Source organism: Solanum tuberosum, unplaced genomic scaffold, assembly GCF_000226075.1.
Source record: "Solanum tuberosum cultivar DM 1-3 516 R44 unplaced genomic scaffold, SolTub_3.0 scf00193, whole genome shotgun sequence".
Taxonomy (NCBI): domain Eukaryota; kingdom Viridiplantae; phylum Streptophyta; class Magnoliopsida; order Solanales; family Solanaceae; genus Solanum; species Solanum tuberosum.
Window position 1 is genome coordinate 900,798 of NW_006239118.1, and position 15,842 is coordinate 916,639.

Here is a 15,842-nt window from a genome sequence, read left to right on the forward strand (position 1 = left end):
TAGTTTATCGTATTCAATGTTTAGATATATTATTTTAAAATTAGTTTTGTAAATATTTATCGTATTCAATGTTTAGATAGCGAAAGTTAACGATTACTTTGTAAATATTTTGTTTTGTATTTTATTTGATTGTAACCTTAATCTTATAAATTTAGCATATTGGATGTTGATATTTCAATGAAAGTATTTTGTACTCAAGTGAATTTTACAAACATTTTGTAAATTTCTTTTTAGTTTACGTTTTTAAGTTCTACCATATCACATAATAAGTGAAAATATATTTGATCTCTTTCTCAATCATTATGTAATCGTAAGGAAACCGAAAAAATGACTTTACATTGGTTTGATTTGGTACATAGATTTAAATAAATTGTCATAATTGATTTATTGGTAAGTTGTATTATCTCACAGTGACTAGGCTTGACATTTCTTTTCTTGCAAGTGTTGTAAGTTAGTTTATGGATTCTCCAGGTGGTATTCATTGGGATGCAATTGCTTGCATTCTACGATATATAAAGTCAATTCCATACAAAGAACTACTCTTATAGGATCGAGGTCATGAGCAGATCATTGGATATACATATGTCGATTGGAAAGGTGATCCTTTTGATAGACATTACTCATCTGAATATTGTGTTTTTACTAGGCAGTACTTTGGTGTCCAGGAAGAGAAAGAAACAAAACATAGTTGCTCGATCTAGTGCAGAAGCAGAATATCGAGCAATGGTCATAGCAACTTGCAAGCTAGTTTGGATCAAACAACTGCTCGGTCCTTATATTAGTTACATCAATAACAAGCCCAATACATATGACTTGTATGCGCCACCTTGAGGGAGAGTGTTAGAATAGTCCTACATGGAAAAGGATTATATTTAGCGTCTATAAATAAGGCTCACTCTAATAATATAGTCAACACGATGCAATAATACTTCTCTCCTTTATTTCTCACAAAGATTAATGACTAGAAATACTGACTAGAAACAGACCGATGCCTAAATATATATCTGTTGCAACTCAGACAGACGCCAAAAGTAAAATACTGTACATTTTTCACAAGATAAGGTGCAACACGCAAGAAAACCATTCTTAACAGTCCTACATGGAAAAGGATTATATGTAGCAAATAGGGCTCAGTGTAATAAAACAAAAGGTACAACAGAAAACAGTGTCCCAACTCCAGTGCGCACTCTGCAAAAAGAAATGAACCTGCAAAAATATACACTAAAATCAGAATTCGAGTCTGAAGTATATTGGAATTATACATCAGTCATCCTAAATCCATATAATTTACATTCTTTTTACTATGTGTTAAAAGGCATTGAAAACTTTACAGAAAACTGAAAAGACTCATAACCATATTGAATTACTTCAGAGAATGAATTCAGATATAGATATCTCATAAATGAAAGAATAATTGCAGCAGGAAGACACAACACTTAGCAGGAAGAGCACAACACTTGTTACTCAAGACAGACTGACTACATAAGTGGTGAAGTCAAGATCACTGCAGAACACAAAGATTCCACAATTTATATTCATATGGACATGATCACTGATTCAAGGTTGTCATGGAAAACGTGTAAAACTTTATCAAACAACCAAATAAGAGTGAAATTTACAATATCTGAACTGGAAAGTGACATTAGACAAAGAAAATGAAATAAAAACCAGTGAACATGCTCCCAGACCTCGTCAAAGAAGATATGCATCAAACTAAAGAATTGTAACAACCTGACCCCTGATCTTGAGCATTTTATGGTTGAAATTGCGTTTTGAAGCTTTGAATAAGTTTGTATAACCATTTGGGACTTGTTGGGATGGTCGGGTTGAAAACCCGAGAGCTCAGGGATGTTTTCACACTAATTCAATTGAGTATTACTGAAAAGTCTAGTACTGGTGCAACCACAAAAGTAGAAGACTCTCCCCAAATGCAGAGAGTCGACTGCAAATGTGAATTATGGCTCGCAAATGCGATGGGGGAAAGATTGTCCAAGTCCATATAAGGAGACCACCCGTCCATTCCCCAACCAATGTGGGACTTTTACCCACTCTGATAGATATCAACCCATACCATTGACATAAGTGGATGATCATATTCAATTTTGGTTGGATTTTAACCATAGAATCATGAGAATCAAGTGTCTAAATTGGAGATTTTTTACCAAGTTCCCAATATAGTAAACTAGGAATTTGACCTAATGAAGCACACAGATTGAAACTTAATCCCCAGCACCCATGAGGGCCCATATGATTTAGGTCTATCGGATGTCAGAAGTCATAGGTATCCATAAGGACCAGCTAGACTCTTAGCTTGATGGCTCGGGTGGCTCTGGCTGTACTAGGGATTAACATAATAAACCTAGCCATGACTCAATGATGTTAATTAAGATCAAGTTTACTTGAGGCAAGACCTTGGCTGTGGAATGGCTTAATCATGACATGGGCAGGACAGGCTAAGGCAAGACAAGGCTATGATTGTTGCATGATTGTGGCTAAGACAAGTTTGTGGGCTATGAGCTGGGCAAGGCATACAGCTAAGGAGATTGGGCACCAATGGCAAGTTGTGTGGGGCAAAACCTTCCCACAAGGTAGGCATGTGGGCAAGGCACGAAGCTGGGTGCCAGAGTGGGCATTTCGCGCCAGATTTGAAGGTTGCCTACGTGTGCCGCGCACATGCTTCGGCAGTTGGACAGTTTCTAAGTTTCTAGCCATTTGTGGCTTGTCATAGAATTAGGTGAACTTGTAATTTGAACTTCGGATTTGGCCTAGCTCATAAGGTGAGAATTGTCCACGACTATCGGACTATGTAATGGGAGAACAAGTCATTCCCTCAACCAATGTGGAACACTTAAAGTACTCCAATCACTAAACATCTAAGTGTGTTGAAAATGAGGACTCGACATTAGGTAAACCAATAATAGGGATATTAAGAAAATAAATCTTACCTGTAACTCAACCTCAAAAGCTAGTTGAGGATTGCCCGAGACCATATAAGAAGACACACGTTTAACTCCACCAATGTGGAAAATCAATTAATCATTGCTTGAGACATAGCTTTCAACACTTCACAAACCTGTCATCTTATCCTTTCTTCCCAAAATGCCCAATCACTTATCTGTGACTTTCTAAATCAAGATTTGAAAAAAGAGTGGGCTGATCGACCAGTGAAGGAAATGAGAGAAAAACTTAGAATAGCAGACCATCAACATAAGCACTCTCATTAAGGAAATAAAGCATTTGCTCATCTCTTGGACAAGAAGTTACAATAGGATTGTCGCCAAATGCAAGCAATGAGCAAATATCTACCAAATTGTAGGCAAAGATGTACCTTAGTTACCAAGGTAAAAAGGATGAGATTTTAAAATTTTACTTTAAAATCAACTGGTGGAAGATCCAATATCTCTACCAAAAGTACCAAGTCACGATAAGACGTATGTCATAAGGTTCAATATGAGAACTGAAAGCAAACCTGGAGTTTATGCCATTGACTTCTGTCCCTCAACTTTTCACAAACTAGTTTCAAATCGCATGTGACATTGAACAAGTCCTCTGCATCTGGATGGAATTCGTGAAAGATGCTCTTTTCACTAATTCCCAATTTCAGATCTAAATGATATAAAATCAGTGGCAAATTGACATCATTGGCCATGGAAGGAGATCCTAGAGTTTAAGCATTGGCAAAAAAAATATCAAACCTTTGAGAATTATCATTATAATCCATTTCATTTCTTGAGCATTTGTTTTCCTGATTAGATCAGACAGAATCGAAGTCTTCTCTGCTCTGATAAAACAATAAAATATATCTTCGTGAAGCGTAAGGATAACAAGCTAGGTGAATTGTAAATAGTGGAGCAACAAAGTATCTGATCAAGTTCTTTCTAAAATAATGGTCACTAATCTACAACTGAAGTATGCATAATCTACAACTGCTTGGCTTTATTTTCTACAACTGCTTGTATGCATAATCTACAACTGAAGTATGCATTCCACAAGCATCCTGCAACAGGTCTAGGCTTTAAGTAAACAATGCAACAAATGACAGATCTAAGGTTTAACAATACAACAAGTCTAGGTATGGATATGTAGCACGATGTCTGAAACTACGGTAACTGAACTGCTGAGCTCTTAGGTATCAGAAAAATTTCATTAAAACAAAGAAGTTTAGGATAGAATATAATATAACAAACCAGCAGGGTAACCAAAGAGCAGCAAGATGGTCATGGCATTTCTTTCCATCTTTGCACAGTAGGTGATGGAAAGTTTCACCTCTATCAGAGAAGTTGTGATGCAAAGAGCAGCACTAGTTCACATTTTTATCCCAATGTTCACTTCTCCAAGCCCTAGCACGACTATTCTCTCCACTGCTCTCCTCTCCTCTCCTCATCCTCCCACACCAAGGTAAGGTCCTTCATATACTTCTAAGCTATTCTTACACTCGTATATGGGTTCTTAACGAGATTCTACTCTACAACATAGGGTTTTCAAGAAAACCCTTCTCAAGGGTTCAAATGAGGATTTGGGGGATTTTTAAAATTTGGGTTTTTCCTTTGGATCTATTAGAGCGATTAAGGTACGTAAAACTAACTATTTCCATGTGGGAATTTCTATTTGTTCTCCCCAGGCAAGGTTTTTCAAACCCGACTAATCTTTTCAATAAGTGAATTATGCCTTCAATTACACATGAAAGTGGTGAAGTGTTCATGTATTACGTTACGAGTATCATGATATCCCTCAATTATTCTTGAAACCTCATTACTTCATTTCCATGAGTTACATTTTTTCCACTACTATGATCAAAATTAAATTTATGAGTTCCTTCATTGTTTCCACTACTATGATAAAAATTAAATTTATGAGTTTCTTCATTGTTTCCAACTTGGTATTATTTTATCCCATCTCCCAGGTGAGTTAAATTAGTCCAATGATTATAATCCCAAGACTATAATTCTAGGATAACTTAGACAGCGAACCAAACGACCCCTTAGATCAATAATCCCAAGTCCACCCCAAGTCCCAACACTATGGAGTGGTGCAAACTCCTAATTTACTAGGCGGAAACTTTCCCTCCCCGCTTAAACCATGCCATGAGTAACCTTTGAAGTTTATGCAACTTTCCCGTAACACTGAGCAGAGCATGAAGCAATAACATAAAATATGTATACTAACGTGCTCTTGATTAACACTTCATTTCCCCCTTTTGATAAGTACCTATTTGCCAACTAGCAAGCCACTTCTCTACCCTCTCTATAACCGAGTTTCAAGTTGCTTGGTCCTTTGTAGATGCTCCTAAGGGTAAGCCAAGATAAGTCATGGAAAGAGCCCCAACCTCACAATTTAACACATTAGTTAGGGCCTCAATATTCTCTACCTTGCCAATGAGAAAGATCTCATATTTATAAAGGTTGATCTTTACGCTTGAAATCACCCAGAACCATGTCAACACTTGTTTCACGTAGATCAACTTAGTACTATCAGATGGGAAGTGGGAACGCAAAATCCCATCAAAGCCAACTCATTGGTTTTTTAAGGTCCTTGACTTTTGGGACATAGATTGCTCCGATACTTTGGGACATAGATCGCTCTAATCATTCTTTTTTTGTTACTCCATTTTACACTGTTTAATATTGAGTTATCTTTTAATGAAAAACAAACCCACAACCAGATCCAATGAGTCAAATCTAAGATAGGATATCCAACAGTGTTATCACAAAAAGGGATGAATATCCAATAATCCCTTCACTAGGGTATAGTTTTTCTTTAAATAATAGTAGTTGAGAAGGTCAACGTGCATGCACATTGACTAGTCTACCGGGTACTTGCTACCTCCTCCTACTCCTACTCCTACTCCTACTCCTACAGTTATTCCTACCCCTAACTCGTACATTCTACCCCTTCTCCTCCTACTCCTACTCCCACTCCTACTCATAAGTCTGCCCCTGCACCTACATCACTCATAAGCATGCCCCTGAACCTTGCTCCTGCTACTGATCTGTCCCTGCTACTGCTACCTGCTACCTCCTACAAATCTTGCTACTACTACTACTACTATAGCTACTGTCCCCTTCTACCTCCTACAACTCCTGCTACTGCTACTGTCCCTTGCTACATCCTACAGGTCCTGCTACTGCTACCTCCTACAGCTCCTGCTACTACTGCTACTACTACTACTGTTTGCCTAATCCTAATCCTACTCCTACTTCCCGCTCCTACTCTTACTCCTACTCCTACTCATAGCCTACTACTGTTAGCTCCTACAGCTCTTGCTACTGCTACTACTACTACTGCTATTGTCCCTTGCTACCTCCTAAAGCTCCTGCTACTGCTACTACCCCTTACTACCTCCTACAACTCCTGCTAATGCTACGGCTACTTCCCCCTACTACTACTGCCTCCTACAACTCCTACTGCTACTACTACTGTTTCCCCAATCCGAATCCTAATACTCCTACTACTACTACCTACTACTCCTACTCATAAGTCTGCCCCTGCTCCTGCTACCTCCTATCTCCTACAGCTCCAGCTTTTGCTACTTGCTACCTCCTAGAGCAGCAACTACTATTGTACCCTGCCACCACCTACAGCTCCTGTTACTGCTACTGTCCCCTGCTACTACTACCTGCTACCTCCTACCGCTCCTGCTACTGCTGCTGTCCCCTACTACCAACTACATCTCCTGCTAGTTTTATTGCTACTGTCCCCTACTACCAACTACAAATCCTGCTACTGCTACCTGCTACCTCCTACAGCTCTTGCTACTGTTAGTATCCCCTACTACCACCTAAAGCTCTTGCTACTACTACTATTATTGCCCCCCGCACTACTATCTACTACCTCCTACAACTCTTGCTACTCATATTGTCCCTTGGTACTGCTACCTCCTACAACTCCTGCTACTACTACTGCTACTGTCCCCTGCTTACCTCCTACAGCTCCAGCTAATGTTACTGCTAGTGTCCCCTACTACTACTACCTCCTAAAACTCCTGCTACTGCTACTTCTATTGGTTGCCTAATATTAATCCTAATTCTAATCCTACTTCTACTACTACTCCTACTACTACCTCCCATTCCAACTCTTACTCTTACTCCTACTTCTACTCATAAGCTTTCTACTGCTACCTCCTACAGCTCCTACTACTGCTACTACTACTAATACTGCTACTATGTCGTGCTACCTCCTAAAGCTCCTGCTATTCTTATTGCTACTGTCCCCTACTACCTCCTACAGCTCATGCTAAAGCTACTGCCCCCTACTACTGTTGCCTCCTACAACTTCTACTACTGCTACTACTACTGTTTGCCTAATCCGAATCCTAATACTCCTACTACTACTCTTACTCCTACCTCCCGCTCCTACTCCTCATAAGCCTGCCCTGCTCCTGCTACCTCCTATATCCTACAGCTCCAGCTATTGCTACTTGCTACCTCCTACAACAATTGCTACTGTACCTTGCTACCACCTACAGCTCCTGTTACTGTCCCTTTCTACTGCTACTGTCCATTACTACTGCTACCTGCTACCTCTTACAGCTCCTGCTACTACTACTTTCCTTGCTACCAACTACAGCTCCTGCCACTGCTATTGCTACTGTCCCTGCTACCACCTACAATTCCTGCTATTGCTAGTGTCCTCTGCTACTACTACCTCCTACCACCTACAACTCCTACTACGGTTAGTATCGCTTGCTACCTCCTACAGCTCCTGCTACTGCTATTGTCCCCTACTACGAGCTAAAGCTCCTACTAGTGCTACTACTATTGCTATTCCTGCTACTACTATTGTCACTTGGTACCTCCTACAACTTCTGCTAACAGCTCCTGCTACTTCTACCACCTACTATTATTGTCCCTACTACTACTTCCTCCTAAAGCTCCAGCTAATGCTACTGCTATTGTCCCCTGCTTACCTCGTATAGCTCCTGCTAATGCTATTGTCCCCTACTACTGATACCTACTGTTTGCCTAATCCTAATCCTAATTCTAATCCTATTCCTACTACTACCTCCCGCTCCCACTCGTAGTCTTACTCCTACTCCTACTCATAAGCCTGCTAATGCTACTTCTACCACCTACTATTATTGTCCCTGCTACTGCTACTGCTTCCTCCTACAGCTCCTACTACTGCTATTGTCCCCTGCTTAACTCGTATAGCTCCTGCTAATGCTACTGTCCCCTACAACTGCTACCTCCTACAACTCCCGCTACTGCTACTACTACTGTTTGCCTAATCCTAATCCTAATCCTAATTCTAATCCTATTCCTACTACTCCTACCTCCCGCTCCCGCTCATAGTCTTACTCCTACTCCTACTCATAAGCCTGCTACTGCAACCTCCTACAGCTCCAGCTCCAGCTACTGCTGCTAATACTTGTACCGCTACTATCCCTTGCTACCTCCAAAAGCTCCTACTACTACTACTGCTATTGTCCCCTACTACCACCTAAAGCTCCTGCTACTACCGCCCCCTGCTACTACTATCTGCTACCTCCTACAACTTCTGCTAACAGTTCCTGCTAATACTACCACGTTATTGCTATTGTCCATGCTACTGCTACCTGCTACCGTCCTCTGCTACTACTACTACCTCCTACAGCTCCTGCTACTTCTACTGTCCCCTGTTACTGCCTAATCCTAATCCTAATACTAATCTTACATCTTAATCCTAATCTTATTCCTAGTCATAATTCTAATCCTGATCCTACCTCCTAATCATACCTCCTAACCCTAATCATAATCCTACCTCCTAATCCTAATCCTAATCATACCTCCTATTCCTACATCCTAATACTAATCCTAACCCTACACCTAATCCTAATCCTAATCCTATCTCCTATTCCTACTTCCTAATCCTAATCCTAATCCTAATCCTACTCCTAATCCTAATCCTACCTCCAAATCCTATCTCCTACTCTACTCCTAATCCTACTCCTAATCCTAATCCAACTCCTACCTCCTACTCTACTCCTAATCCTAATCCTACTTCCTAATCCTAATCCTAATCCTACTCCTACTCCTAATCATACCTCTTATTCCTACTTCCTAATCCTACTCCTAATCCTACTCCTAATCATAATCCTAATCCTATCTCTTACTCTACTCCTAATCCTAATCCTAATACTACCTCCTACTGTACTCCTAATACTACCTCCTATTCCTACTTCCTAATCCTAATCCTATTCCTACCACTTTATCCTATCTCCTAATCTTGTCTCCTACTCTAATCTTAATCCTTCCTCCTAACCCTAATCCTAATCCTAATCCTACCTCCTAATCCTAATCCTAATTGAACCTCCTATTCCTACATCCTAATACTAATCCTAATCCTAATCCTAAAGCCTAGTCCTTGTCCTTATCCTAATCCTAAAGCCTAGTCCTTATCCTAATCCTAAAGCCTAGTCCTTATCCTAATCCTACCACCCAATCCTAAATCCTACATCATAATCCTAAATCCTAACTCTAATCTTTATCCTAATCCTAATCCTAATCCTACCACCTAATCCTACCTCCCAATCCCGATCCTACCTCCTAATCCTAATCCTAATAATCCTAATCCTGATTCTACCTCCGTATCCTAATTCTAATCCTAACCCTAATCCTACCTCATAATCCTACACATCCTAATCCTAGTCCTAATTACTACTTACTCCTACTCCTACCTCCTATCTCTACTTAGCGTGTGTTGTCAGTATTCAATTTATTTTTCCTACTTCTAGAAAAATATTTTTCTTTATTTTTAAGATAAATGTTTTCCAAAAACATTTGACTAATCAAACTTGAAAAAACTAGAAACATATTATTCCATACCAAACACACTCATCCAAAAAAATGAGCCAAGTGATCAAGAAAGTCATTTAGTTCTTTAATTGTTAGCCCAGCAGAAGCCGTTTCCTGTCTGCGTTGGAGGACCTATTCACAAGCAGTATTCCAATATACGTTATTAATCCATATGTATAACAACACTGGTTTTCTGAACAAGAGAAAAAGTACCAGAAACATCAACATAACAATCTCAGAGGAACACAATAAAGTTGTAACTTAGCTAGTCATGAGAAAGGAAATAATGATGTAGTTATTATAAGGTGCTGATTGTTGGACAAATTCAGTTCCAAAAATAAGAATATTTATCAGTTCCCAAAATAAGAATATTTATGAATAATGGAGCTAACATCAAATTGTAGTTCCTCGAGTTTCTAACAAAGATCTTACAGACAATCAATCTCGAACAAGAAGGGAATGTTATGAATTGAACCACCAGCATAAATAAAAGCAGAGAAATAAAAATGGGGAAAATATGTTATAGTTGTATGAATCTAAAGTCAAAAAATATTTTTAAATGTGAAAAGGAATTAAAGCGACAAGCTCCTAAGAGCTTAAAGTGTGCACTTTTTTCAGATATGGAGTATCAATGTATATGAATTTAGTATTATAATAATTAAATTCCAATTAAACAACTGATTTCAACACCCATTATTCGATAATATTGATATCACTCCAGATTTTCAAATTTGAGATTCAAAGAATAATGTTTTTCATCTTTTTTAGTTTGCAAGTCATTAGTTGAATGGCACATTAACTAAAACGTATGGCTTCACCTTAAAGTGATAACCCATAGCATCATTACTTTGAGCAGAAGAGATCTGTCTTTCAATAAGAATGCACATGTGTGAGGTAAAGTAACAAAGACAATTTACATGGGTATTTAATAGCAGGAACACCTTACATCATTTTGTTGGTGAATAAACTTTTGCTTTCTTAGATTTTTTGTGATACATGAATTATATTAATTTGTGTATAAGGAAAATTAATTTAACAATAACTATCTTTGTTCATGAACTAGGAAAGAGAAAAAAATTGAGAATTGAAGGTACATGTAGTAGATATACACATGCTAAAAGAAGTCCAATAAATACCTGGGCACTTTGGCTGTTAAGCAAGTTGAGTGAAATAAAGAAGAATCACCTCCTCTAATTGTGTTCAAGAGAAGTTGAGTGATTAAAGAGCACTCCTTCACCCCAACCCCCAAACCCCCGGACCCCAAATGTTCAGCATTTTGAAACACATTTTCTAACAAAGCCAATTGCCTTAAATTACTTGGGAGAATTAAGAAATTGAATTGAGAAACTAAGGCATGGAGATCTTGTTGAATGATATTGAAAGAACTAACAAACACGTTATCATCAAATTCACGTCAGCAACTTGTTCTTGTATGCAGAGAGAACTACCAACCATGGTTAGTGAAAATCAAAGGTTTTTTTCGATGAATAAAGGTAATAGTGAAGATAAAAGCTTTAAGCTGAAAATTTATGGGAGGTAACGGAGACAGGGGAAGTCACTTGAGTTGTCTAAGGATCCGATAGTTTCTCACCTCCAAATTCTAAAGCTAAGAAGAAGAAAAGAGTTAAGGATCTAACACATTTCAGATAGCAAGAGAGCCAAACTCTACTATTCAACAATATAGAGAAGGGAATTCATGGAACATCATCCTTTGAAGAGACAACTTGAAAACTTAAAATGGAGGAGATGGAGAGACGTAATACCCAAACAAGTTGATGAAACTTGTGAGTCAAATCCAATATTAGGTAAGGATCTTTTGAAAGAAAGGATTGTTGCAAAAGTCCTCCAAAGTTCACCTAAAAATTTTGCACTGAAACTCTCTTCCCCTGAGGATTTTATGGATATTGCAAAGATGATTTTTTCAGAAATTATTAGTGCCCTTGAGGCCTAAGAACAAAGAAGTATGAGGTATCATGAAATCGCTCATGAGCTAGCTTTATAAGTCAATAATATGATCAACCCAAGCTCTTCAAAAAAGGTAAAACTTTAGTGGAAAAGGCAAAAGCTACAAGAAGAAAAATGTAACTCAACCTTCTCACAACCATTGCCAAAAAGGAAAGTTACCATCATCCCACCACCTTTGAAATGTAGATATTGCAAAAAAAATCACCAGATGGAAAAGTTTTGTTTCCATAAGCAAAGGCAGCAACAAGAACAGCAGGTAAACCTTGTTATTGTGATGACGAAGAAGAAGAAGAAGAGACAACATTGTTATTGGCACTCCAGAAGAAAGAAGTTGAACTTCAAAATTGAAATGCCGAAGAATGTTTTGTGAATTCCAACCACAAGGTTTAAGGTGTTGGAGAATGAGCTTTGTATTGGAAGAAGAAAAGGCCTTATTAGGATTTTGTGATACAAGAATTATCTTAATTCATGTATAATGAAATTAATTTAAGGATACATGTATTGTTTTGTCCACGAACTAGAGAAGAGCAAAAAGTAAGCAATAAAACTACGGAAAAGGGTCAAAATTGCCCCTGAACTATATGAAATAGATCACTTATACCCTCCGTTACATTTTTGGATCAAAAATACCCCCGCCGTTATTCCAAGAGACCACAAATACCCCTCAAAAGTTAACATTCCAAATTTTTAATGACGTGGCAAGCCACTTGGGATTAATTCCTCCACCTAAGATGCGAACTAGGATTCCCACTAATTCATTCCTGTTGACCAATCAATTCATCTTCCCAAATCAAACCTAATTTTGAGAGAAAAATCGAATCTTCTTTATCACTGAAGCAATGTCAGAGGCTCCATCCATTCAATTGAGGAAGTGATTTAATTTTCAAGATCAAGTTAATTGTTTATATCGACAGTAATTTAGATAACTAAACTGAGCACTGAAATTATTTTGAATATTGTTTTGCTCGACAAATGGTTCTTGATTATGCGGATGAGCTGGTAGCTTTCCTACAACAGCTTTGGATAAAACTCCACACTTAGTAGCTGGTTGTTTATCAAAAGAAATAATATGTTCAACTTTTTTCGTTCCACATGGTATTGAAATGTAGAATTAGTAACAGAATACATAACTTTGAATACATTGCTTGAGTTATGGAACTTATGGAGGTTAATTTTTAGACAGATGAATTGATAGGTTAGTGGAAATCCTAGTTGGCAGCTTAGGTGGAGGAATAAGTCCTATGTGGCTTGCCACGTCACTAAAAATTTAGAATGTTAACTTTTGAAGGGTATTTGTGGTCTCTTGGGATAACGGCGGGGGTATTTTGATCCAAAAATGTAACGGAGGGTATAAGTGATCTATTTCATATAGTTCAGGGGCAATTTTGACCCTTTTCCGATAAAATTAAGATATGTGTACTAAACAAAGTAGGACAAGTTCTATAAACATGTACGCTCTATAGCATTTTATGTAAGCAAGTTGAGCAAAAGAAAAAAGAATCATTTACTCCACTAGTCTTCAACATAATTTGACTGTTTTCTGAGAATGTTCCTCCTTAACAAATTCCAAACACATTTCACACCCGAGTACTCAAAGAATAACGCCTTCTATGTTAATTTAGAATTAGTGCAAGCCTACATTTAAAATCATCAAGAATCAGTAGGTAAATTTATCCCTCTCTTTTTTCCTCATTTGATTTCTCTATTGTCTATTCCTCCCCAATTCTCTTACTTCAACCTTTTAATTCTTATTTCTTTTTATAGTGTAGTTCGACTATGGGAAATTGTCAATAAACAGAGATGTTTCCATAGATTCCCTCTAATTGTCCTATTTTATTTTATATCTCAGTTTGATTGAGCTGATTGTGTAGTAGACGAATTGATTTAAACAAATAAATCTCATTTCCATTCTCCATTTCTCTTCATTAAAATTGAGGACTGCCATACAAGAATAGGAAATAATGTACAAAAGAAAAGAAGAACCAAAAAGTTTTCAATTTAAGAAAAGGATAACTAACCTAACAGAGACGGGACAATGTGGAGCCAATTGTTAGCAGGGAAGAGATTATTAACTGTACATGACAGGGCAAGATTGTGGAAGTGGCTAAACTTAAGTAACGAAGCGGTGAAACTCTTTCACATTCGCTCAATCACTCAATTGATTTGGAGGATTTTTCAATAACTTGTTCAATTAAGCAACAGACAAGAACAGTAATCTGAATTTAGTGCCCCAAATAGCTATTGTGTTATTTCTACATCGTCAGAGAATTCCAATGGTGAAGAAGAATTTACCTCAGCGGCAACAAGAGAGAAGTTGCCAGAATTTGAGGCAGTTTTAGGGCTGCCTTTCCGCTAGTTGAGGAGATGGTGGGCATCATCGGAGTCGCCGGACATGGAAAGTGCGTCAATGAGACAAGTGGCTAGCACGTGCTCCTTATGGCCATAAAAGTGAGTCGCATTGCAGCAAAATTGTCCCGAGGCTTCCTGCAGAAGGTATCTGCAAACTTCCGGAACTTGGACCGCTTCTACCCTTCTGTATCCACTGGAAAAGGCTGACCATTACGCTAAATTTTATGCCTTCTCCACCAACACTGCTATTAACAAAATCAGAAATTCAATACAAAAACAGTGAATGTGTACATGAGGAAAGGGTGCTAGGAATGCAAATAGTATACAAGATCACAGCAATGTAGTTTCCAGTTGTTAGAAATTTGTACCTATATCCAGAACTTGAATCCGGTAAGCTGATGATGTAGCCATTCCTCTCAACAAACCATAGTTGTGGTTCAAACATTAAATTTAAAGGTGATCTGTCAAATACCAAAATAGAAGCAGTGTAGCAAGAAACAACAAACACAGACTATGACAAACCTAAGGCATATTTTGTGTTAAGATGATTAGATTGAAACCCGCAACAGCAGCAAGGAGAGAAAATTGAACATCACCTGCCTATGATAACTGTTAAGCAGGTACATTTGGTGCATTATAAATGTTCAATCAATCTGGTAATTGCATTTCAAAAAAGGAAATAGATGAAACACCAGATTACCCCCATCAGATGCACATGCTCGGGTGGTTAACACCCTCCACCTCCAACTCTAAATTTCTAGGGTTCGAATCATCAAACAGAGCAAAATGGTGAAGAGGGGTATATTCATCTTTAGTTGAGATTTTCATCCTAAATTCTTGAAATCCGGAAACCCCCTCCCATTTTCAACCATCAAGAAATCTTACAATTAAAGGCAAAGGTTCATAGTAAAAGTGCAAAAATAATACACAGAACAGAAATGAAGCCAGAAGGAAACATCAATAAAGATAGAAAAATCACAGAATTGATTCGACCAACTAAGATTTTCAGAATTCAACAAGGTGCTAAAGAGTGACTTGATTCTGTCTGTTGGTCTGGGTTATATTGAAGGTTAAGTACTATCCCTTGCAGTTGAACTAAAGGATAAAATCCACCATCTGCAGTCCATCCTGTCGGTAACTGATCAATTTCTCTCTTTTTATGTGGCAGAGCATGGTTCTAGTTGAAGCACCTTTTCTGCTCCCTCTTCTCCTTATCAGTACTACAAATATCTTCTAGATTATATTTGCTTATCCTGCTACTTTTGGTTTAGATACTTTCCTTATCATCATTGCTTCTTTACTCTTGTATTTTCTTCAAACTTATTTTTGAGTCCTATTGGAAACAATCTTTCTACCTCGCACAAGATGGGGTAAGGTCTGCACACACTCTTGGTATAGTTAACTAACATACTCTAGATGCAAGGTTCGATCCACTGTAGTCCTATTTTTTTCTTCTCTTACCCCAGCCATCTCACATTTTCAAAAGAGTGAGATTGAACAGTTGGTTTCTGATATGCTCAAATCTGGTGTCATTCGACCTAGTTTCAGCCGTTATTCATCCCCCGTTCTGCTGGTGCGTAAGAAAGATGGCACATGGCGCTTTTGCGTCGACTACAGGGCCTTAAATTCTATCACAGTGAAGGATAGATTTCCCATTCCCACAGTGGAGGAACTATTTGATGAGCTCCACGGTGCTTGTTTCTTTTCTAAACTCGATTTGTTGGCTGGGTACCATCAAATTCGAGTGCATCCTGA

General features: G+C 38.2%; 1 long non-coding RNA gene across 1 annotated transcript; it reads right to left on the reverse strand.

Annotated features, from left to right (window-relative positions):
* Positions 1–917: 917 nt before the first annotated feature.
* On the reverse strand, positions 918–6,157 carry LOC107062052 (uncharacterized). Its single transcript, XR_001474397.1, has 2 exons — positions 3,470–6,157; positions 918–1,206 (listed from the first exon to the last, which is right to left on the reverse strand). It is a non-coding gene; the product is annotated as an uncharacterized lncRNA (long non-coding RNA).
* Between the last annotated feature and the right edge of the window lie 9,685 nt (positions 6,158–15,842).